This window comes from Anabrus simplex, chromosome 2 (assembly GCF_040414725.1).
Source record: "Anabrus simplex isolate iqAnaSimp1 chromosome 2, ASM4041472v1, whole genome shotgun sequence".
NCBI classification, from domain to species: domain Eukaryota; kingdom Metazoa; phylum Arthropoda; class Insecta; order Orthoptera; family Tettigoniidae; genus Anabrus; species Anabrus simplex.
The window spans coordinates 1,045,449,760-1,045,477,212 of record NC_090266.1 but is presented as its reverse complement, the minus strand read 5'-3'; the positions used below and the strand labels follow the sequence as shown (position 1 = coordinate 1,045,477,212).

Sequence of the window (27,453 nt, the reverse complement as noted above, 5' to 3'; positions counted from 1 at the left end):
ACAAGTTTGCGTGCTTGTTTGACGAAAAGAGATGGTAAAATGTATACTGACTAGTTAAACTCATTGGTTCCCGGATGAATTTTCACCGTATTAGATGTCCGGCTCCATGGCTAAATGGTTAGCGTGCTGACCTTTGGTCACAGGGATCCCGGGTTCGATTCCCGGCAGGGTCGGGAATTTTAACCATAATTGGTTAATTTCGCTGACACATAGCCTGGGTGTATGCGTCGTCTTCATCATCATTCCATCCTCATCACGACGCGCAGGTCGCCTACGGGATTCAAATCTAAAGACCTGCATCTGGCGAGCCGAACTTGTCCTCCGACACTCCCGGCACTAAAAGCCATACGCTATTTCATTACCGTTTTGAATTTTCAGAGCACCAAGCGAGCTGGCTACGCTGTTAGCTTGCATTCGGGAGATGGCGAGTGTCGACAGCCCTTAAGACGGTTGTCCTTGGCTTCCCACTTTCACCCTAAACAAATTCTTGGGCTGTACCTTAATTTAGACCAAGGTCGCTTCCTTCCTAATCCTAGACCTGACCTACCCAATCGTCACCGTAAGACCTTCTGCGTCGGTGCGACGTAAAACAAATAAAAAACAAAGAAAATAATTTGAGAGCTTAATGTGAATGAAAATAGAACATTACTGAAATATCTGACAGAAAATCCACAACCACCGATCCCACGTTTAAAACGAAATTCACATTAGCTTAAAGCAAAACCGGGCGAGTTGGCCGTGCTGTTAGGGGGCGCAGCTGTGAGCTTGCATCCGGGAGATAGTGAGTTCGAATCCCACTGCCGGCAGCCCTGGTTTCCCACATTCACACCAGGCAATTTTGGGGGATGTACCTTAAATAAGGCCACGGTCGCTTCCTTTCCACTCCTAGGCTTTCCTATCCCATCGTCGCGACAAGACCTATCTGTGTCGGTGTGACGTAATGCAAAATTGAAAACAAAATCTACTCAAGGAAATTTGCTTGCCGAGGATCCACAGCATTAGAGTGCGCTATTCTGTACATGTGGTAAAACATTACTGGAGATATAACCAGCGGTTTCTTAGATAAAGGGGCATTTATGCAAACATACATAGGCCTATATGTTTTTGAGTCATTTCTGAAGATAAATGAAAACTGCATGGTTGTCACAAGTTGTTGGAAGAGTACAAGTTCTAGCCTGTGTTAACCATTACACGTGTATATGCTGGTATATTGGGAATGATATAGCAAGTATTGTCCATTACGTGACACAAATCCAGGTTGAAAAATCTCTTTTTTTATTTATTTTTTACAACTTGCTTTACGTCGGCCCGACACAGATAGGTCTTATAGCGACGATTCAAAAATCTATCTCTTAAACTATCTGAAAACCTGAATGTCATTATATTTGCAACAAAAAATCTCTAGAAATATAATTTTTGATTTTTATCAAATCACGTTGATTACAATAGGTTTCCTGCGAATAATCCCCATAACCTGAATGAAGCAAGACGTGGTTACATTTGTTGCTCGTTAAGTCGTATTTAAAAATAAAAAAAATTAATACACAACACAGTGCAGACTGTGTCCATGACTGTCACTGACCGGTCACAATACTTTCCTTCGCAAATAAAGTATTCTTTTGATATTCTCAAATTTGACCGAGCGAGTGGCTGCGCGGTTAGGACCTAGTAGTTGTCAGCTTGCATTCGGGAGACAGAAGGTTCGAAGCCCACCGTCGGCAGCCCTGAAGGTGGTTTCCCGTAGTTTCCATTTTTCACACTTTTTTGCTTTACGTCGTACCGACACAGATGGATCTTATGGCGACGGTGGGATAGGAAAGTGCTAGGAGTCCCTGCATTTGCCTTGTGTGAAGATGGGAAACCACGGAAAACCATCTTCAGGGCTGTCGACAGTGGGGTTCGAACCCACTATCTTCCGAATGCAAGCTCACAGCTGCGCGCCCCTGACCGCACGGCCACTTGCACGGTTGAAGTTATTTTGCGATTAAGATGATGGTGGTGACTCAAACGAAGTGTGTAAAATTGGATCAGTCGATTATTCATCTCGTGTGGTTTCCTGTAGGAAATACAATTGTGCCTTCTTTAGTAATAACAAAGACTATGTTGAGGTCAGGGACTCAAAATAAAAGTTAGAAATTGCGTCCATATGTCGTAACCACGGCGCTATATCGTTTGTTAGGCAAAGCTCAGCTGCAGTCGATTGCCAAATCACATCACGTGGTAACCGACCACCGTGATGTTCACAAACAACAATGCGAACAATGAATTGGGGAGACCAAAGGGCAATATCATACGTGTAGTTCATTCGTTCACTCTTACCGAGGAGTAAAAGCTTAACTATGCTTTAATTCTGAAACACTTGATATTTTCAAACTTAAGAGTGCTTACAATTTGGAAGGATGACAGCGGGCAAGAGAGTGCGGAAAGCGGCCAAACTTGTGAAAGTTAACTCCAGCTGACGTCAACGTCCTTAGGCTGGATATAATATTACCATTTCTCTTAAGCAGCCCAGTTACGGCTTGCTGCCTTTGTATTGTCCAGAAGCAGGTGCTCAATCGTAGTCCCAGAAAGTGACAACATTACAAAACGAAGAAAATCGCACCCATGAACATTGTAAATACATAGCAGAAACCACTCGCTCCTTCCGGTGGTTATGACTGCACAGTTACGAGCAAGGATATCAAAAGGAGTTAAAAAGGGGCATTTATTATAGATGCAATGCACACACATGTCTATGCACTAATAAGCACTAAGTAAGCAACATCGTCAAAGGAAAAGTCTGGAAGGATTATTTCAGCACGTTTTGGACGAAGGAACCTAATAGAACCACGCTCCTTTACTGACAAAGTGTGTATTGGACAAATATAAATTAAAGACAAGAGTCTGTTCAGATTCTGTGTCAGGAAGTATACTGCAAAAAAAAAAAAAAAAAAAATCCGATCTTGTGCGTTTTCCCCTTATTATGTGCACTTCGGTGCTCATCTCTTCCCCATTTACAAAGAAAACTCGAAGACATCCAAATAGCTGACCATCCTGACATGCTTGGTTAAGATTTGTAGCCAATCTGCGCCTAGTTTTCTACCATTATTGACTATTCTACCCCAGGAACAAAATAATGGATACCTGGCACAAATTTCATGTGCATAAGAATATTGATTTTATTATAGAAATTAAATTCCTTTTTTAATATACTAGTCTACACAGTACTAATTCTTCACTCATCGGTATGGGTTAACTGGTGGCAGCGTCTAGACTTCGGCACTGTAGTTGTTAATGGTTCCGGTATCTAAGACATATCTGCTGACAACCACAACTGGCAGCCTCAGTGTGATTATGTCAATGATTTTTCCACACTCTTCCAAAGGATATACTGGGATATTTTGTATTTTAAATCCCGGAGCTCAACTTAATTTTAAAATGTGTGCAGAATATGATTCTAAGTAAGGTTCAGAGTTTGATCCGATTGCTCCATCTAGCGCTCCAGAATAGAAATATGCCATTTGGCTAGATTTCTCATACTGACCGATGAAAAAAAGACGATGACTGGAACCAATCTGACAGGAAGAAACCAGAGATCTCGGAAAAAACAAAATCTAATGTCCGCTGTTTCCATCCCAACGTTTAAATATACTGAATAGCCTAATCCTACTCCACAATAATTATTGATACATACATTACTACAGACACTACAATATGCGACCAGACATCTCTCACGCACCCTAAAATTTACAAGGTTACAAGTTAGTGAGTGGACGTTCCTAAATGACGCTGCAGCAACAAATAATTTTTATTTGTACAGTTTACACCTTAAATTTAATAATTAAAATTAATCCAATGTATAACTGCGTGCGGTGCAAGGCGGTGAATGATTCACAAAGTCCTGCATCAGTTTCAGCTGACAAATGACTCCACCACGCCAAGAACGATTCCATTACGCAAGTTCTCCTAAAGCAGTTGCATTACGTCTTTTTCTAACTTTGATCTTAGTCTCGTGCCAAAGTGCAGCTAACTGCGCAAAATGCAAGCTATATGGCGTTATTCACCAGCCTGAGGTGCATAAAATGCTATTCAAATTAAGTTACAAAGAGAAAATAAACGTGATAGATTCCCGTGATGATTCTCTTGTTGCCGCTTTCTTATTAACTGACAAGATAGAAATTTCCATCGCGCAGAGAACTCTAGAATGAGTATGATTATGTAAAAGGACAGAATGAGTGAAAGGAATCAATACGGTACATTAGATGCAAGTAGTACTCTCATTTAAAACATAGGTGTGACAGCGTGAAGAAGATTGCTTGAGAGGATTCAACCGCACCTATACAGAAATAAAACTGACTTGCGCAGTCCTGCAACAGTAAAAGAGGTTAGAAGGACAGCCTGATAGAATAAAGACACACTTGATTGGTTTTTACATTAAGAAAGAGAGAGAAATAATTGGGTCAAATCTCGGTTTTAATCGCAGGCAACAGTAGCACCCAAAGAGGGTAGTTTTGATCGCCATTATTTACATTGTCGTTGCTTTTGACGCTACCTTAATTTATAGGCGTCTTTGGTCATTAGTTCTCTGTACTTGCAGGAGGGGAACACTTAAAGCAAGCAAAACAAGCTTGCAGTTTTACGTAATTCTTGATATCGGGATCATAGCCATGGAACCTTCAGATTTACGTTGAATCTTAATCACAAGGACGTGATTTTCATTTCAAAAATATAACGTGCATTGGCCGTGATTCAAACCACGGCTACCTTGGAGAGAAGCTAGGTGAGGAAAACGAACTATATTAGTGTCATTGTAATATTGTAGGCACCTACGATTTCTTGTTGTTGCTAGTGGTTTAACGTTACACTAACACGTCGAAGGCTTTCGCAAGGATGGAGAGGAAGCGGCCTTAATTAACATACAACCCCAGGTGTGAAAATGGGAAATCACGGAAAACCACTTTCAGTGTTACCGACGGTGTGATTCGAACCCACCCTCTCCCGAATGCAATATTACACTTACGTGACCCTAACCACACGGACAACTCGCTCGGTCCTACCATTTATTATTTCGGACTATGATTGCAAAACCGTCAACACTTGAAATACGATATCTTTCTGACATCCACCTGTAATGGGAGATAACATTCCGAGGGGAAGACACTCAAATGTGTTGCTGAAAGTCTCCGAGGTCCTGGGGTTTAACCGTTCAACTTGGACCTCTAGACTTCTCACGGCGCATGGTCCTGACAACTACAATAACAAGAATTATGCAAGCCATCCTTCTCATAAAGAGCGTAACAGGGGCGTGACGTTACGGCCCGAGCCATTAGGAGGCCCCGCAGACACCTCGTAAAAAAATATAAATAAATATATATCCAACCTAATGTTATTCTGCACGGAAATGGTCAGGGCGGATTTGTTGAGTCAGTCGAAATTGTTTCGCGATTTCTACGTAGGGGAAATTGCAATTTGGTTATTATAACTGTGTTGAGTATACCATAGCACAGCTGTAAACGAACGTACTAAATGTTTGTCCTTGCCGTCTGTCGTGACACCGTGACACGCTCATCACAAAAGAGCTGCACCAAATTATTTTAAAATAATTACAGCAATGAAAATGTATACCAAAATATCATATTTTACTTTAAAAGTGATGTATGATTCCAATAAGAAGTTGGTGTAGTAACAATCAGTCAATTAAGTTTCGAAAGAGCTCTCTTATGCGCGAAGGCTTATCAGCTGTGCGATGCGATATTTTTCAAACTTATTTTTTAATTAATGATTTTAGTATATATTTCTGTGTTGTAACTAAATGAATTATTATAACTGAGACTTCGGTATCGGTTGTAAAGTAGGCTTCCATTTCTGTAGTTACGGTACCGTAAAATGAAACCCATTTTAAGCGTATAGTTGGCAGTTCAGCAGCTGAGCCGTTAAACCAAAAAAAAAACCAAACTATTAAACATGTTTTAATAATCTTACAATAATGAATAATCCCCTTGTTTATATAATTTGACAATATATTGCATAATTTCCACCTGCTGTAATTCAATTACAATTTGTATTAGTTACGGTATTATATTTTATTTGAAGGGGCGTGACTTTTTTAGTTTGGCAGGCGGGCCCTATAACGTTCGTTACGCCCCTGAGCGTAATTCGACTGTATCAAACAGATTTTGTACAGCACCACAGCAAGTAGTGGAGACTTTGCATGTGCTGTGAGGAAGGGTAGCAAGGGAATATTTCTTTTTCCAAGGCCATGGACACTGAGGTATGATTTACCTGCTTGCCCCACTCATTTGTCAGTCTGGCAGTCTCTGTAATGTCTGTCAGTTTCTTAGTGTGTAGTCAAATACTAAATGAGTTGTAACTGTATAATCACACCATACCTATATTTAATTGTAATACATGTGTAATATTGTTCCTTTGGTGAACGTTTTATTGTATAGTATTGAATCAAAATCTTAAAAAAAAAAAACTATTATTACCACAATTAAGTTGGTAAATTGTCAACCTTTACCTCTCTGTCGAAATTCGCTCAGAGAGCATCAAAAGGTCACCATTTTTTATGTATATCGCAACCCCACCCTCTACCCCACCGACCCCTGCCACTATATCCCACAAATCCGGACACTTTTTTGTTGTCTGTACATTTTTTGCCCTCCACTTCTAATTCCCAATCGCCACTACTATACAGGAATACTAATCTGCAATCCACATAGTTAATTAATACTGCTTAAGAAAATACAGAAAAATAGGTGGCCAAATTGGGTGTTCATCTTATTTAGTTTGAAATCAACAATTCAGAATTTGTATACCAGTAGTCAAAGATTATTGATATGCTTAAAAGTGTATTATTATAGTCATACTAGAAATCAAGTATACGACCAAATTTCATCTGCCTCTAAAATTTTCTGCCCAGGACAACTGCCTCAGTTTAACCAATGGAAGAATACAGTCTAGGAGATAGCAGTCATCTTCTCACTAAAAGAGCTACCAAATTGCATCTTTACACACTGCCCATCCTCAGAATCTAGCATGTAATGTGGAGAATTAATACAGCATATGGTAGTGGATTTTAGCTGCATTCTGTTCACTATCTCTTTTACTTGACCTTGCAATGTTTCAATGCTGTGTTTTCCAATATTCACCAGTATAATTCAACAGAAAGTAATTTATGTGAACACAGATGAGGACTAAAACATTCAACTACATCCACATCCCAATCCGAATCTATATTTTTTTAAGCAAATTTGTGTGTCATAAAAGCTTTTATAACTCATCTTGTATTCTGGAGACCATGTGTTGGATTTGTGAACACCCAGCTGTAAAAATAAATCTGCAAGACTATATTTTCAATGGCCCATGAGAGGCAACTTGCCAAGTGAAACATGCACAATGGGAACTATAGCAGGAACATAAACTTACAGGCTTACTACCGAGTGTTGATGTACTGCATACATGGGAATGTACATTATTTACTGTTCAACCAATAAACAGAAATTAGACACTACTTATTTTCTCTTCAAATACCATTCTAGTTCTCTGAGACTTCTGACCTTAGCTCCAGTAATAAGAGAAGGACTGTAGGAACAATCACTTTGTCTTTAATTAGAGACATCTCAGTATTTTAGTGAAAAGCAATAACTACTGTATTATCATTCATAATATTTTATCTGCTTGCTTTCATCACAAACCATGAAGTTCCCTCTTTAGCCATCATAAAAGCAAGGTGGTTGAAAATGTTTCCATATTATCTAAAGAGTAGTTTCTAATAAAACTTGACTGTCGCTTAGATTCATTTTGGTTTTCATTGTCATTTTTCCAGGTTTGTGTGGGTTTAGTGGAGGGCCCAGGTTCAATTTTGCACATACCTGAGATCCTTCCTGCCACCACAAGCTGGTCTTACTGAAAATTCCTCCTAAAATCACTCAGCCTCAAACTTGAGACACTCAAGATGGGATCCAAGTGGCTAGACTACTGTTCCAACACCCCTCCCACCTCCGTATCAATCTTTTTTCTATAATTTATACTAATGAGTGAATAAAAATTATTGAATAACCTTCAAGAGGTTACCACACCCCATGACGCTTCAGCCCTAACCAGTCTTAGCCTACCGAGTGACCGCTGCTCATAATCTGTAGACTAGGCCTTCAAGCTGAAGTGATGCATGGTCAGCACGACAAATCCTCTCGGCTGTTGGCTATCTAGACCGGGCCAGCTATCCCACAACCAAATAGCTCCTCAGTTGTTCTCACCTAGGCTAACTGGACTTTGAACCAGCCCTTAGATCCAGGTAAAAATCGCTGACCTGACCAGAAATCAAACACTGGGCCTTTGAGTAAGAGGGAGGCTCACTAACCCTAGAATTTGGGACTGGCCTTTTAGAGACTGGTCCCTTAAAATGAAAGGTTTGTACTGAGCTTAGGGTAGGCCTGTTACTGATATGAACTAGTAATACAGTGTCAATAACTGTGCTAGCATTCAGAAATGGAAAGATAACTCATGAATTAACATAAGATTTCATATGGACATTTATTTGTGATGAGTGAGGCAAGTAAACTTTCTCTAGCTCGCAAATCTATAGAGCTGTGACATCCACTATTGAACTAATAACACAATTCAAAATTTTAGAAATACCTAATCACAAACTCCTATGTGATCTTTCAATGTTACAAGAATCTAAGACCGGGCGAGTTGGCCGTGCGCGTAGAGGCGCGCGGCTGTGAGCTTGCATCCGGGAGATAGTAGGTTCGAATCCCACTATCGGCAGCCCTGAAAATGGTTTTCCGTGGTTTCCCATTTTCACACCAGGCAAATGCTGGGGCTGTACCTTAATTAAGGCCACGGCCGCTTCCTTCCAACTCCTAGGCCTTTCCTATCCCATCGTCGCCATAAGACCTATCTGTGTCGGTGCGACGTAAAGCCCCTAGCAAAAAAAAAAAAAAAAGAATCTAAGAAGAACTAGAGACATGCATTAAAAACTACTGACAAGTCAAATGAAGATAACAGGAATGATCAGATAGCAAAAGATATTTATTTTACCCAGAAAACTGAGTGAAAGAGAGGAATATACTTTATGTATACCCTATGTTTTGCTTGAAGTTGACTGGTGTGCAGTGTCCTACAAAAATAAACGGTATCCAGGTGATTGATGTTGACCAGAAAGAAGAGAAAGTTTCACTGATGATTGATTGTGGAACTTACCTCAGATAGCCTGAGCCAAAAGATCAGATTTTTTATAAAGAAGAAACTATTGTTAAAAGAAGTGGACCCTCCAGTTGTTACCGAAAATAAAGGCTATTCTATACTTAATGATAATATTTAAAAAGTGTTGAGAATATGTGAATAATTTTTTATAGTAAGCCTAGGCCTAGTTATCAAGCTACATCGATGTTAGTCAATTAATAATAATAATAATAATAATAATAATAATAATAATAATAATAATAATGGCGTGGCTTTTTTAGTGCCGGGAGTGTCCGACGGCAAGTTCGGCTTGCCAGATGCAAGTCTTTTGATTTTACTCCCATGGGCGACCTGCGCGTCGTGATGAGGATGAAATGATGATGAAGATGACACATACACCCAGCCCCCGTTCCAGCAAAATTAACCAATTATGATTAAAATTCCCGACCCTGCCGGGAATCGCGCCCGGGGCCCCTGTGACCAAAGTCCAGCATGCTAACCATTTAGCCATGGAGCCGGACATTACTCAATTAAGTTCACTGATCAGAAAGCATGTGTAATGAAAACTGGACAGAAATGAATGTTCTTTTCATGAAGTCTTCATATGTTATTTATGATGTAAGTCAGTAATAAGTGCTTTTCACATACGGAAAATCTCACCTAACTCTGCGACCTCAAATATTTTCAAAATGAAACAAAATGTGAAAAATGTAGTTGCACAGGAATGTACCCATGTCAAGGGTTCACACAATGGGAAGGTATGCACCATCCAGAAAATTAAACAACTATCACTTTCAACACAAGTTACATATTTTTAAATGGAACATGCATGTTGCTTCTAGCAAAATGAAAACTAGAAGAGCAATATTAAATTATTGACAACAAACTTGCTTTCACTTTTCTAAATTTCATACCATCTGAACTATGTAGACTTTTAAAGGGTGGAGACAGAGGCATTGTTTCTGATGTTATGCAATGTGTGCAGTACTGCGCTCAGAGCAAGAGTTGCTCGCAATGTCCCTGAAGCAAACAAAACCAGTATCATGTTCTACTACTCAGTCTACTAGGTCTCCTGATCTGGTCTGCTGTAAGGAATCGCTGTCATTATCATACAGTGAAATAATAAGTATAATGGATTTCATGTACGTTCCAGATATTATTTTTCAAATTGGTACATTGAACCCTGTTTTGGTGTATTTTGCTATATTTGATTTCGTCTAGTAGATATGCCAATCTTCAGTAATGAAAAAATATATACATTATTTTAATTTATGGTAAATGTTATAGAAATGCAACCACAGCTATGATATTGTATGCAGAATGCTACCCACATCAACGGTTCCCTTCACTGTGTACCTTTCCCAACATCTGCACAAATCTCATAGAAGCAGTTTACGTATTTCAGAAGCAATGAGGTTTAGAAAAGGGAAACTAAGTTGGTTATCACTAATTGTACCTCTAGTTTTCAGCTCACTAGGGAAAATATAGATGTTCCCATTTTTTAAGGGTGATATTTGTTTAAATTTCTGGACTGTGTGTGAGCCCTTAACATGTGAACATTCCTGCACAAAAGAAGTTTCATTGAATAAGAAACTATTAAAGACGGCATATTCCAATGAGAAATACTTGTGAAATGTAAGTTTATACTAATTATTACTTTGTAATAAATATTTTACACCTGATTATTATTATTATTATTATTATTATTATTATTATTATTATTATTATTATTATACAGAGCGTTTGTGGCTCAGGCAGTAGCACGCCAGCCTCTCACTGCTGAGTTCCGTGGTTCAAATCTCGGTCGCTCCATGTGAGATTTGTGCTGGACAAAGCAGAGGTGGGACAGGTTTTACTCCGGGTACTCCGGTTTTAACTGTCATCTTTCATTCCAGCAACACTCTCCAGTATCATTTCATTTTACCTGTCAGTCATTAATCATTGCCCCAGAAGAGTGTGACAGGCTTTGGTAGCTGGCACAATTCCTATTCTTGCCGCTATATGGAGCTTTATTCAACCCATTCCTGTCCCAGTTGAATGACTGGAAACACGCTGTGGATATTCATTTTATTATTTATTAGTTAATATACCATTGTTCTCTTCATTCATTAAATGGCTATGCTGTTTCGTTCTTGTGCAGTACGGTAGAGAAATCAAAGTGTTCCTTACTTGCCATCTGAAAATCTGGTAAAAACACACACACTCTCTCTCTCTCTCTCTCTCTCTCTCTCTTCGTTATAGACTGTTATGCCTTTCAGCACTCAGTCTGTAAGCCTCTGTGAATTAACTATGTGTCTCCACCGTCATCTATTTCCAACTAGCTCTGTGACTTCATTTAGATCCACACCTCTTTTCATTCAGTCTGTAAAAACGGAATCTAACCATCGTCACCTTGGTCTCCTCCTACTCCTCTCACCCTCCAGGGCCGAATCCATTATTCTCCTTGGTAAACTCTCTTCCTCCATTTGTCTCAAATGACCCCACCACCAAAGCCAGTTTATATGTACAGCTTCATCCATAGAGTTCATTCCTAACTTAGCCTTTATCTTCTCATTTCAAGTACCCTCCACCTATTGTTCCCACTTGTTTTCACTTGCAATAATTCTTGCTACTTTCATGTCCGTTACTTCCAACTTATTCATAAGATATCCTGACTTCATCAAGTTTTCACTTCTGTACAGTTAAGTCGATATGAAAACAGAACAACATTAAGATAGTTTCATCCAGGAGCTGACTTCCTTCTTATAAAATACCACTGATTGCAAATGCCAGCTCACTGCATTAGCTTTTGCAGCACTTTATTTCAATTTTATTTAGAATACTACTATCACATTCTAAATATTTAACTTTAAACAATCCATTTCTTCCAGTTTCCTATTTTCTACCTGGCATTCAGTTCTGTTAGGTTTCTACGCAAAATGTCATTACTTTTGTCTTGGAAATGCTCATTTTCTTATCATATTCGCTGGTAGCAAAGATAAATTCAATCAGAGAATATCAGTCTCATGAAGTAAGCCACTGGCAGGTAGACTTCTATGCTCTTGTCATAAGCTGGTACAATGACCCATCTGTACATATGCAGAACATTAATGGGGAGAGAGCCAAAACAGCACAAAGAACAATATTCAGCAAGTACTTGGCATTTTGGTGGAAGTGAGCCAAGATGATCCCACAGAGGCAAATACAGATTTAGTTGAGTTCACAGTAGAGCTAGCTTTTATAAAGAGCAGAACAGAGCACAGCAAGCAATACATAGACTAAAGAATATTATCCTCAAAGATGTAATCAGAAAATGCAACACTTATCTGGAACAAAAATAGATTGCTTTCATCAATTTCTTTCCTTGCTTGCTGACAGTAGCTGAATACAAGAATAAAAGAAGGAAAAAAATGTAATCCACTGATTCCAAAACAAATGTGTAACTCCAAATGCTCCTAGTCTTTGGCAAATATGTGAATTAATAAAAATAATAATAATAATAATATTATAATAATAAAACAGAAAATAAGACCAACAATGGTAGGCAGTATGGCAAAGCAAATATGGCACTAGCCTTCAGGGTCCAAAAGGGGGATGCCTGGCCGAGGCAGTAAAGGCGAGCTCGGTTCACCCGAAAGGACGTGGGTTCGATTCCCCGTCAGGGAGCAGAAAAATTTAAGAAACGAGATTTCCACTTCCAAAGGTGCATATGGCCCTGAGGTTCACTCAGCCTACACCAAAAATGAGTACTAGGTTAATTCCTGGGGACAAAGGCAGCTAGGCGTAGACCTAACCACTCTACCCCATCAAATGCATGGGTTAAAGATGGTGGAGGCCTTTACATTCCACCCTTCAAGGGCCTTCATGGCCTGTACGGAGATGACTTTGCTTTGCTTTACTTCAGGATCCAAAGTTGCGAGATGGAGTCCTAGCATGGTCGGCTGACAGTTAAGGATACTCACATGCAGCAATCCCACACTTCAGTAGATATTCTGACATGCTTAAGATCCTCTTTGAGGGTAAAATTTAGGCCTTAATTATCTCTTGAGACTATCAGCCATTCAAGCAAGTTGCTTTAAGTCGTACCGACACAGACAGGTCTTATGGCGACGATGGGACAGGAAGGAGCTAGGAGTGGGAAGGAACGGCCATGGCCTTAATTAGGTACAGCCCCAGCATTTGCCTGGTGTGAAAATGGGAAACCACGGAAAACCATCTTCAGGACTGCCAAGAGTGGGGTTCGAACCCACTATCACCCATTCAAGACACATTAAATCATCATCATCATCATCATCATCATTAACATCATCATCAAGAGCTGCATGCAATTAGGACAATACTGATGAGCTTTACAGGCACAGGGAATATGTTGTGCCATTTCTCCTTATTCTACCCATCAGGCAGGTAAGTTACCATGTTTTACATCTTTCAAGGGTGTAAAAAAAATCACAAAACATTTTAATTCTTAGAGTTTAAAATTCCTTCAATTATTATAGAATTCAAATGGTACCTTGGTACCAACTGTCATTCTAGAAGGTTGCAGATGATCTGCAATCTGATATATACAGTATATATGTTGTACCTCTCAAAAGAGATTCCATTATCACTAGTTGTCCTAACCAACTTGAGCAAAATACACTGCACTCCATGATAGAGTTACCACCAGCCCGTGCAATACCTCACTGGCAGGGCGAATGCACTGTCTCGTGCTGTATCGTATACAAACTTAACTGTATGGTCAAAAGAGATAAATATTTGATTTGTCATAGTACGTTCACTAATATGTTAAGTGACTGAGGCTGTATTGGGATGAAGATTTGATAGTGTGTGTGTTCTGGTCTATTATTTCACTTGGTCATGGCCTACACTGTATCTAGGAAACACATTGTGCTTCCTCAAAAGTTCTTCACCTGTATGTAGAAAAGAATATATTTTAACAATAAATTTGTATAATTCTGTGATTCATAGTTTATTGATTTGATGGTATTTCCTTATATTTCATGATGTCAATTTATGAGTATAGTCTTTTTTTTTTTATATACATCGAGTTGAGCCTCTATGGACTGCGTGGTAACAACCAACTTCATTTCAGTGTCTAGGTCTTGTTCTTGTTCCGGCTTTGACTTCCTGCCAGTATCTTCAGAGCCCAGCGACGAGTGCCTGTTTATGCTCATCAGACAAAGGTTCTTTCCGTCTTCTGGAAGTTGATGCCATTTGGAAACCTTGATAGTTGTTCACCAATCTTCTGAATGTGCTCCTGTCATGAATTTCTTGGTCTGAAATACCAATCTGCATCAGATCTTTTTCGCATTCCTGGAACCATCTCGGCCTTGTTGCCTTAGATTGAATAAAATTCCATATTCTTTTTGTTAGCCGACCATCAGTCATCCTCAAGAGATGACCGTAAAATAATAGCCGTCTCTTCTTAATCACAATTACCAGACGCGAACAAGAAATAATATTTTTATCGAACGCTAAATAAATGAATGAATGAATGAATGAATGGATAGCAAAATCACCAATTATACACAGGTTGTACAGAAATAAATCATTAAAAAATAATATACTGCTCTTTTGTAGGCTCTGTATTGATCCTACGCTTGCAAAAATTAAATTCCATTGGGACACGGCACAGTATGACTTTAATAAATGCCTTGCAGACACACTGAAGGAATCCCACTGCTTTTGTGGACTGTCATGAAAAACAGATGTACAGTATGGACACACAGTACTAGTAAAACAAGAATGTATAATTTGTTCAAAACAGATGGTTCTATTGCAAAAAGTACAAACAATTGGTTTTACGTCACACCGACACAGATAGGTCTTATGGCGACAATGGGACAGGAAAATGCTAGGAGTGGGAAGGAAGAGAAAATGAGAAAACCATCTTCAGGGCTGCCGACAGTGGGTTCGAATCCACTATCTCCCGAATACGAGATACTGGCCGCACTTAAGCGACTGCAGCTATCTAGCTCAGTTGCAAAAAATACTGTTATAAATAAGTATTATATGTAACTAAATAAGCAGCTGTTATAAATTTTGGGCATCTTTTATGATCATCTGCATGTACCCAGTGAGCACATCAATATTGGTACAGAGTCTATACAAGGCTAATTAAAATTATTGAAATTCGTTCATTATGGTACAGCTGAGGAAATCATCATGCTCACCACGACATTCCAATGTTTCCATGCCATCTGGCTTGGCAGCAATCATCTTGGTAGTCCAGGACCCTTCTTTTTAACAATTTGCTTTAGGTCACACCGACACAGATAGGTTTTATGGTGATAGTAGAATCGGAAAGAGCTAGGACTGGGAAGAAGTATCTGCGGACTTACTTAAAGTATAGCCCCATCATTTGCCGAGTGTGAAAATGGGAAACCACAGAAAACCATCTTTGGGGCTGCCAACAGTAGGGTTTGAACTAATCCCCCACATGTGAGCTGACAGTTAGCTGACCCAAACCGCGCAGCCACTTGCTCCGTTCTAAGGCTTTTAATGGTCCATTTTTATTTCTTTTGCTACAAGTTTAATATTAATATAACTCAGATAGGTTGTTTTTGCTACTGGTTTAGCATTGCACTGACCCAATTACGTTCTTTTTTGCAGCCTACTGGTTTAAAGTTGCAATGACCCAGATAGGATTTTTTTCCTACTGGTTTAATGTTGCACTGACCCAGATATGTATTTTTATGCTACTGGTTTAATGTTGCACTGACCCAGTACAGTCAATGGTGATTAAACTTTCGACTGTTTGAGAAAGAGGCAAATCTTTTTTGGTCGAAACAGTGTTCAAAATCATCTATTTATATGAAATTTCAGTAAATAAAAATGGAATTGACTCAAGTATACATAAACGGTTTTTCATTTTCCCTCTTTAGTTTATTCCCATTATTCAAAACATTTCTTCAGTAGGCATGTTTCTTGTACTTCAGCTTTCTTTTTTTTTTCAATTTGCTTTACGTCATGCTGACAAAGATAGATCTTATGGCGAATATGGGATAGGAATGAACTAGGATCGGGGAAAAAAGCGGCCATGGCCTTAATTAAGGTACAGCACCAGCATTTGCCTGGCATGGAAATGGGAAACCACAGAAAACCATCTTCCAGGCAGCCGGCAGTGGGCTTCAAAACCACTATCTCCTGAATGCAAGCTGATAGCTATGAGACCCAAACCATGCAACCACTTGCTCATTACTTCACCTCTTACAGCTTCATAGGGTGGCATAGCACTTTCTGGAGAGAAAGGCACAAATTAATATTCCTAATACCATCTGCATGCTTCCTTCTTGGTTAACAAAGTTTAAAGTGTGTATTGCTAAAATTGTCCTTGGCTATATTTCGAGCAAACAGTCATACCATCAGCGACTCTCGTACTTGTTGTACAATACCTCTCTTGTTCAAAGCCACCTCTGTTCATTAATTATTGAATCTGGATCAGTAATGAACTTTCCCCGTACAGGGATATTAATTTCTGTCCTCGTGTTTATCTAATTGTATAGTACATCAAGTTTCACATGTGGACATTCCATGACAGGACTAGCAATGAGCAGAATCTCTTAGGATTATTGCAAAGGTAATACAACAGTATTTTCCTGGAGATAGAGTAGTGTAGTCTCATTCAAGATGGATACTGAAATTAATTAAATCCCAGATTCAAACTATTCTGAATACATTCACACTAGCTGATTTAAAGTATGATTTCTGGAGATCAATCTTGAAAGTTAAGAAAGCTGGAAGTGGAATCAAGCAGGAGTAACTCTATGGGAAATGAGACGGGCTTCACTATGCAACTTATACTTACAAGATATAATGGGCTGAAATTACATGTACATTAAGTTGCAGGGCTGAGTAGCTCAGACGGTAGAGCACTGCCTTTCTGAGCTTAAGTTCAAAAGTTCAATTCCAGCTCAGTCTGCTGCTATTTGAAGGTGCTCAAATACTCTAGCCTCATACTGGTATATTTATTGGCATGTAAAAGAACTCCAGTGGGACAAAATTTTGATATTTTGGTATCTCCAAAGGCATTATACGTAGTAATTATGATGTAAAACCAATAACTTTTATTCTGAGTAATTGTATTAATTTGTAATAGTTCCTTAGGTTCTTCACAGTTCACAGCTAATACCAATACTCCAATGAAAACCAAATTTAATAACACAGACCCTCCAACATTTCAAGAATTAGAAAAAGCACTAAAAGAACTTAAAAATTGTAAGGCATGCAGAGAAGACCAAGTTTTTGTAGAGATGTGGAAATATTCAAGTAATACGGTTTGGATTTCCTTACACATGGTTTTAACAAAAATTCGGATCACTGAACAGTTTCCAGAAGATTGGACAACAGCCTTAATACACCCTTTTCATAAAAAAGGAGTTAAGAGTAATCCAGATAATTATAGAGGATTGTCTATCTTGGACCGCACATACAAGATTTTTTCCAAGATCTTATATTGAAGGATAATTATAAACTAGAAAAAGAGTTAGGAGAATACCAAGGAGGCTTTAGACCCTGGAGAAGCTGTGCTGTACAGATCATCACTCTAAAATTAATAATGGCATACTACAGAAAACAAAACAAGCCTATAGTAATAACATTTGTCGACTTTAAGAAGGCATATGATTGTATACACAGACCTTCAAATGTTAAAAATTTTACAGAATTTGGACTCCATCCTAAATTAATTAAACTGATAGAACTTACTTTAACTAATACCATATCAAACGTAAAGTTTAGAGGAGAGGTTTCTGAACCATTTATGATTAAAACAGGTTTGAGACAAGGAGACTGTTCATCACCATTACTATTTAATTGTACATTTGAATTTATAATAAGGGAATTGTACAAGGTCAACCCAAAGAACATAAAAGTTGGAAGCTCCAAACAAAATTTAAGTTTAAACTGTTTAGGATTTGCTGATGACCTTGCTCTATTGTCCAACAATATTCAGGAAACTCGACACCAAATTAAATCTCTACAGGAAATAGCACAAAAAACAGGTCTTACAATATCCTTTGAAAAAACTGAGATCATGTTTACACATCCCCCCACTGGTAAATAAAGTAACGATTGATGGGCAAGAAATCAAAATTGTTGATAAATTTAAGTATTTAGGAGAAATCATAACTTATATCTTAATGAGAAACCAGCTTGGCATACAGGAATAAATAAATTAAACAAAGCAAATTATATTACCAAGACAACATACAGTAAAACAAGCTTATCAATAGCAGCAAAATTAAGACATTATAAAACAGTCACACAGCCAGAAATAACTTATGCTAGCAAAACCAAAATTAGGTAGACCTAGGCAATTTTATTCATAAGTTGGAGGTAACAGACATAAATGTAGCAAGAATGACTGCTAATGCAAGTAGGGAAAGAGTGGTAAGGGGGCTCTCCAAAGAGGAGATAAAAGTTACTTTAACAATGAAACTTGATGGATGATGCTGTGCTTATGAACCAACTTTGGTGATGTGGTCTTGAGATGAATGGAGAAGGACCAGTTGTCTAGACGAGTAATTGACTTGACTATAACGGGCACGAGAAACAGATGGAGACCAAGGCGATTATAGTTAAATTTGACGATGTTAAAAAACTTAATGTTTTTAAGTGATAGTTAATACTGTGATCACAGCCGCAGGACCTCCTGTTTTACATAGAATCCAAATGACAGGGTCGTGACTTTTCATTTCAAAAGTCCCACTTGCATTGGCCAGGATAAGAACAGTGACCACCTTGGTGAGAAGCAAAACAGGTTCAACAGCGCCAATGCAGCAGGAGAGACCATTTCCAGGAAATGCTGTATACGTGTCTCATGAATTGCATAAAGTACTACAAGAACTGTTGGAGTGTTGGTTCCATAACTCTCAATAGAATAAGGATTCCACCATTAGTATCAATTACAAAGTTAATATAAGTAGTTATATACTGAATTTAACACCCAAAAATCAAAATTTCAAATATGATTATGTCTCAAATTTTCATTCACTCAAACTGCTTGGGGGAGAGAATTTTACCTGAGTCATTGCTCATTGTTATACATAGGATGCCTTCCCTTTTTCCTAACCACATTTATATTTGGAGGAGGGGCCAAGAAAAGCAGATCCCTCCTGTCATTTTCTGTTTTTAAACTTTCAAATATTGTATTCTTGGTCAGGCAGCTGACTATGGCATCTGACCACTCTGAAGATGTTGCAGTTATTAGACCATCCTGTTCTCATTCACATTTTGAAACAATTATAAAGAGATTCAAGATGGTAGGCATGGGAAGGAGTTCCAAATAATCTACCTCCTCCACATGTTGCAAAATTATAACTGCAAGTCATTATTTCACAGGACATTATACAAAAGTATGCAAGTTACTTGACTGAATAGGGCAATTTTTCATTTTAGAAACCTATTCTCTCCTTATTCTGAATGGTAAACCAAAAGTTATACATGAGTCAAATAGGGACAAATGTCTTAGCTGGTACTGATCAGTATTACTTGTATTTCTAGGAACATAGTATTGAATTAAGGGCCAGTTCTACCAGTGCTGGTAAAGTAATGGGTAACTTACACTCTCTGTAAACGGTTATTTCCTTTCAAATACTCCCGGATAGCACTATAGCAGTCACCATTTTGGAAGGCCTTTGGCCTAGTGTGCGCCTCAGTAAAACACGCGACCTTCTTCCAATAGCGTGCAAATAGAAAGGCACCTGTGGTCGGCTGTGGCAAGGGATGGAGGGCCGGTCAGGAAATGGAGACAGACACTGTCGTCTCCTCTCTCTCTGCGCAGCCAAGGGTCTTCCCAAGTTGTGACTGGTTTTACCAGCAATGTAAACCTTAGTTACCCTATGGATAAATATTTGGCCACTTTGAGGGTCAGATAAAAATTTATCTGGCAGGTAAATCTTGAGAGCTGAACATTCTTAACTGTATTTTATCTCGTTACAACTTAAATTAGCTCAGTAGCCTATGTTGATAAAAATATGATACTATCACAGTAATCAGCATCATACCACAACCTTTCAGTCGTGAATGCTTCCCTTGATGTCGTCATTATTATTATTATTATTATTATTATTATTATTATTATTATTATTATTATTATTATTATTATTGACAAGTTTAATAAAATTTTGTTATTACCATATGCCTAGATACCTAGATCTTACAAGTTGCCTTTCATTTTAAGAAGGGGTATTTATTTGGTACTGGAAACTATTCAATGATTTGAAAGTATATAAATCTCAGTAATTTAATGTTCTTCCTCTGAATTCTTCACTGCACTTCTCCAGTGACCAGATTCCAGATTCCATTCCTTTAACTTTGATTATAGCATTGTGATTTAACTTAACTTCCTACGCCTTTTCATGGATAATTTCTTATGTTTCATTCTAATGTTTAATCATATAATCACATCTATTATGAAGATGCTTTTTATATGTGCTAGTTATAGAAAGTGATGTTATTATTAAATATTCCAATGAAATAAATTATCAGTAAAAGGAAGAAGGTAGAACTAAACAAGGCCACAGAGCTAGCAGGATTGTGTGTGTGTGCATGCGTGCGTGCGTGCATGCGTGCGTACGTGCGTGCGTGCGTGCATGTGAAAAACAATATGAGGGAATAAAAATAACCTTGAGTTTAAATTAAGTATTAAAAACTGACTTAATGGAGAGTGAAACCGGCTAACCTTAAATTACAGAATGAGCGCCTTCACCATTGTACTACAAAAATGCTTCTGCCAATGCTGGCTTATATGATGGCTTACAATGAGTGTTTGAAAACTGGAATGTTAAAATCTTGACCATTTAAGCCCAAATAAGTACAGTGTGATTTTGTACCCTAGCAGATTAACATCACAGAAGCTCAACAAAATTGGTGTCCATAACCCTTCAAACTCCCCTTGTTAGCCCAGTTGATGATAGCTGATAGCAAATACAGGAAAATAAGATAATCAAAATGAGCTTTATACTTCTGACAATAGACAGCACCTCAGTTGAAAATGAGAATTTGCTGACAATCGGTCAAGCCAACCCCATATATTGGTTTATAGCTCCAGTGCTTACATGGAGGTGGTAGCATGCAAGGCAAAGTGCCAAGCGATTTACACCTCCAGGCAGTTTATCTCCAGTATAGCTACCATTCAGTTTACCCGGAAATCGTAAAATCGGCCCTAAGAAGGCAAAATGAGTCTGTCAGAAAAATCACTGGCTACAGTAAGTTTTATTAGGTAAAAGTAATCAAATTACTTGTAATGAATACCTTTTGTAGTGATTACTGCTTAACTTATAATTGATACTTTTTACCAAATGTACTTTTACTCGTAATTTACTTCTTGAAAAAAAAAAAGAAGTAATCGTTAACATTCTAGACGTGATAACCTTTTGGGCTTTTGCTATGTCAAAAAAACAAGGTAAAATTCTCTAACCGAGAAGTCTTGCCCGGGAACAGAGGAGATTTTCTTCTGAAGACATGAAGCAAAACTCTGTGAACATAAAGAATTTTACCTTGTTTTGTGACACAGCAGAAGCCCAGAAGCTTATTATAATGTCTACAATTACAGGCCGTGAAAGCATCAATCTTAATGTTATATTCTAGTAAAGTAAACTTGTGTCCTCATCCCAAGGTGGTGCAGCTCTTTTCAGGCACACCCCCAATGGAGGTGATCTGCGTGTGCCATTTTAACCACATACCAGCCCTCCTGCCATTCTTACATTTCTGGCAGTACCGGGAATCGAACCCGGGCCTCCAGGGACGGCACCTAATAACAGTAACCATTACATTATGGAGGCGGACTACATTCTAGTTATCGATACACATCGCACCCAAGAGTTTGGCAATGTTGAAGCCCCACCATTCACAAGGCATCTCACCAAGGGTGTAAATTATAAAGCCAAGGATATGTAGAGACGTTGCGATACATCATTTGATATTATATTTTGATATCGACGCTCATGGTACAACTACTGGAAACAAATACCAATACTGATACTATAATTCGATGTTGACATTATTGTGAAGGAATTTTCTCACCTGGAAATAACGAAATAGCAGCGATGAACTAATGAACTATGAAACCTTTAAGACGCCATTATTATATGTGGATGCATTATGCAAACATTACGAACAGCAGACTACTAACATATATTAAAATGATAATCAAACTAGCGAAACGTACCCAATGTTGATGGGCCAATATGTAGTGATGTCAATGACTTCTGTTTCTAAACAATGTTAACAAGTAAGATGTCATTAATTTTAAGCCAATGGTGACAAAATGAGTTTAGTAACAACTCTGTGAATTTATTATTACAAGATATTAGAATCATTCCGTATTGACGGTTTTCACTTTACAAAGGTGAAAAATAAGGGTATCCTCCCAATTCAATACAATAAATATTCTGTCATTAGAGTAGTTCCCAAAAGCCTCCTTGTACACTATATTAGTAGTCAATCCACTGGGCAACAAGAACCCAGACAAACAGCACTTCGCCAATGGTTGCTCTGGAATATGAGCTTTGACAAAAAGGTGTTATTTCCTGAAGAAATATGAGAGTTACAAAGAAAATATATGTGATCATTTTAATAGGGCAATATGTTTTAAGTCACATTTAAGGCTTTATTTTGTGACATGACTAATCACCAATTATTTTGTTTTTTAATGGATAAAACATGCGCAAGTTCAGTAAATACCTGTATATAGGATGCGGGAAAACTTTGCCTCATAAATTAAAGGAGTGTTAAGAGGGTACAAATACAAGTAGTATTGTTAACATAGGAATTACAGATCTGCAGTGATAAATTTGAATTAGTCAGTATTGATACCAATACTGCAAATATTGAATAAAAAGTATCGATTGGTAATATCATGTGCTCCTACAAATGTCCCTGTTGTTATTTCAGGCTTTCCTATAAACTTACACTTTACTCATACCAGTTTATCTTTCACAGATAACTACAGCTCCGGTACACAGATATAGACAAGGAAGAGGTCACCACCAAAAACCTATATTCAACCAAATCTAAAAATCAAGACTTTATCATCCGCTTCAAATTTTTTGAAAACACGTTCACACCTGAGCTACATATTATCTCTACCCACAATATTTGACAACTCAATGACTTGTGTTTTCGTTACAAGCATATATGAATACATTTCTTAGTCAAATAGAACATCCTCAAGAACTGTTTACAAGCTCAAAATCAATCAACATAAATATAGGCGCACAAGACCCCAATGAGGAAGCCTGAAGAAAGAACATGCAAGAGACAAACTTTTAAATTCACCAAGTGTTTTTTATATACATGTTTTCAGTGTTTTTAATGTGTTTAAATTCAACAAATGTTTTATACACATGTTTACTGTGTTTTTAATGTGTTTAATGTGCATGTACAATTTATTTTAAGTTTAGTTAAGTTTTTTACTACCATATTTTAATCTCAGAAACAATTTTAACCTCACAAAATAACAAATGATAATGACGATAACATCTAACTCACAACCCCATTAGACATCCGGATGCGCTAATGAATGACGACACCTTTGTAACACATGTAAATGTAAACCTACAACCTGTTTTCCAGTCATCGACCGGGTCAGGGATGGAATGAATGAAGCAGATATAGGCTATTAGTACGATGGGGTCGCCACTCCCAAAGTGATTTATTAATGACTGATAGATGCTATGAAATGAGAATGGAGAGTGTTGCTGGAATGAAAGATGACAGGGAAAACCAGAGTACCCGGAGAAAAACCTGTCCCGCCTCTGCTTTGTCCAGCACAAATCTCACATGGAGTGACCGGGATTTGAACCACAGTATCCAGCGGTGAGAGGCCGACACACTGCCGTCTGAGCCATGGAGGCATCTTTGTAACACATACCAATGCTTAATAGATATAATATTGTGATCTGTCAGCTGATGATAACTGTATACAGTCGAAACCGGTACTGATGTAAGTCTACTTTACAATAAATAGTATTGATAGGTGGAATTTCTTTCTTGTCCATATACGAGTCCCTCTTTAGGAAATGCAAAGATGTACTTTGTCCACGAGAAGTCGTGTCAACCAAACATGATCCCACACCAAAAATTGACAGAATTCCCTTGCTGCTGATTGCACTCCCGGATGAAGGGTTCATTCCACATATTTCATTGGATCATCACCAGACTCTAATGCTCCCGTTGTATGGGTGCAAGCTTATGATGACCTCATCAGAAAATGGCCTACGCTTCCACGGTTCCTGAAGGCATGAGATATAATCTGTTGCCCATCTCACACAAGCTGCCCTATGGAGTGGTTTAAGAGGAGCTTTTGGCACAGGCCCCTTTGCCATCAGTCCTCCATGGTGCAGCCCATTTCTCACTGTATGTTTCGACACATTCACTCTGGTGGCTCTCCAAAGATCCTGGCAGAAAGAGATAGCAATAACAGTGGACACACAATGTGCTGAAAGCAACTAATACTGATCCTCCCCGCGATCAGTTTGCGTGGATGTTCCATCTGTGTCTCCCTAAAATTTCTTCAAACTGTGGACATCACTCTGACTCATTTCAACAAGAGCAGCGACATCCACTTGCCGCCATCCTTCTTGTAGCAATGTCACAATTTGAATGCAGTCAGTAGCAGAAATGGGTACTCTTGCCATGTTTATCTCAGTACTACACATGCTGTCTATACACTACTGACCTTATAAGTGATGTTGTTAAGCTGATCAACATGACAAATGCCTCCTGAAAATGACTGAAACACACACCATTCAAAGGGACTCGCAGGGGAACTCCCTCTTCTTAACCATCACCTCTACAGATTCAAATCTTCAAGTTCATACATGCTTTACTTTAATTAATCCATGATTTTTACATACTCATCAACGATGAGAGTCCCCTGGCAATAAGAAAACAGACATACAACTATATTTACAAGTGTGCGGTTTTGTTTTACAATCTGCTTTACCTCGCACCGTCACAGATAGGTCTTATGGCGATGATGGGATAGGAACAGGCTAGTAGTGGGAAGGAGCAGCCATGGCCTTAATTAAGGTACATCCCCAGCATTTGACTGGTGTGAAAATGGGAAACCACAGAAAACCATCTTCAGGGCTGCCCACAGTGGGGTTCGAATCCACTCTCTCTCTAATGCAAACTCGCAGCTGCATGACCCTAACCACACAGCCAACTCACTCGTTATTTACAAAGTGTCCCATCTTAGGCGATGTGTGTTTTTACCTATCTTCAAGGACATTGTTTTAAAGACAATTTTTAAGTGTTGTCATCATTTATTTTCTGTAGTTTTAGTGTGCCATGTGTTATTTTATATCAAGATACCGTATTTGCTTGCATATAACTCACCACCATGTAAACCTTGCACCCTATTTTTAACATTTGAAATTACAGGAAAATTTCCCGCACATAACTCGCATTAATTTCTGAAGTTGTTATAAAGACATACGGTACCTACATGAAATAAAGTTTGGCTATTCCGTGGACGTGCCTAAATTAAATATTGGAACTGTACCAATTGCTGTTACGATTCTTTGTACGTGACATATACAAGAAGGAGCAGCATTTATTTCTACCTGCAGAACGGTAACAAAAATACTTAACTCGCAAATCCCCGCCCCAAGGCCGCATCCCTAGCCAGTCAGTGACACAGCCATCCCTCTCACTTTTCCGTCTTTTTCAATATGCTTATCGCTACAGTCCGGCAGAACTAATCACGTAAACTGGGAGTGTTTCCCTGTCCAGGCAGTCAAGTGATCATGGTATTAGGTATCATCCATCTGTTGTCTGTTCAACAAGTACCAATATTCTGTCTTCACGTTTCACTGTTGTTCATTGTATTGAAAAGGTCTAAATTTATTTCTTATGACGGCACTTCAACATAGAACAAAAATTAAATTTATAGCTTATAATCATTGTTGTTCCTCAGTTTTCTTGTGTAGGTCGATCTTTAAGTTATGGCAAAACATGGGAGTTACACGGCTGGGTTTAAACTCAAAGTAATAAAATATGCTGAAGAGCATAGCACTAGAGCTGTAGGTCGAGAATTCAGTGTGACTGAGTTTAATGTTCGCTACTGGCAAAAACAGAAAGCTGCGCTAGAAACCACCAACCGAACACGTAAGGCATTCACAGGGCCGAAAACTGGTAAGTTTCCTAAGCTGGAAGACGAGTTGCTTCATTATGTTACGAGTTTCAAAACGATGGCTTTAGTATCTCACAACAGATGCTACATTTCAAAGCAGGTGAACTAGCGATTAAAGGAGGAATCAGTTGTTCGGATTTGAAAGTGAGCCAGTGGTGGATCCGTAGATTCATGACACGAAGGGGATCGAGTCTGTGAAGACGAACATCTCTCTGCCAGAGATTGCCAAGCGATTTTGGCAAAAAAATCGTAGATTTTCATCGCCATGTGATAGCAATGCAGAAGAAAAACAATTACCTCTTATCTCTAATTGGCAACACAGACCAAACCCTCGTAAACTTCGACATGCCATGCAATACCACCATCAACAAGAAGGGAGAATCTAGCATGTTTATATGTACTACTGGATGTGAAAAACAGTGTTGCACTGTCGTGCTAGCAATAACAGCGGACGAAAGAAAATTGCCACCATACATTATTTTGAAAGAAAAAAAACAGTTCCTAAAGCGAAGATTCCCAAAGACCTTCATGTACAGGTTCAACAGAAAGGATGGATGGATACAGCTTCTTGTCTACAACTGGGTCCATACGGTGTGAGGAACATGGCCAAAGGGCACTGCTTTGACGCCCAGCAATGCTAGTGTCGGACAGATTCCATGGACACTTAATGGAAGACACAAAGGAACGTCCTCAGGAAATGAAAACTGATCTCGCCGTAATTCCTGGTGGACTCGAACATTGTCTACACCCCTTAGATATTTCAGTCAACAAGCCCTTCAAGGACAACATACGTAAATTGTACGCCGAATGGATGACAGGAGGGGAGCATGAGCTGACGCCAGCCAGCTGTCAGTTGAACTCGTGTGTGATTGGGCTATGCGAGCATGGGTTATGGTGTCGACAGACGTTTTTGAAGAGTTTCTTGAAGACAGACATTGCAAATGTGTTGGACGGAAGTTAGGATGTTCCAGTATGGGATGATGACCAGAATGATGCACGCGAGAGTAGCTCGGAAACCGAAGTCTGTGACAATGAATAGGTTAAGTATGCCAGTTGTCTTGTTAATGTAAATTTTACGTTTTTCCCGGGACTACGACCTTTTGCGCTCAAATCCCCGCATATATCACACAGCGAAAATGTTCACACTTATTTTTTTGTCAAAAAAG

At 38.7% G+C, this 27,453-nt stretch overlaps 1 protein-coding gene across 1 annotated transcript in view; it reads right to left on the bottom strand.

Moving 5' to 3' along the window:
• The window catches only part of LOC136863769 (microtubule-associated protein futsch), a 395,621-nt gene that overhangs the window by 96,385 nt on the left and 271,783 nt on the right, over nucleotides 1-27,453 (bottom strand). The window lies entirely within an intron of this gene.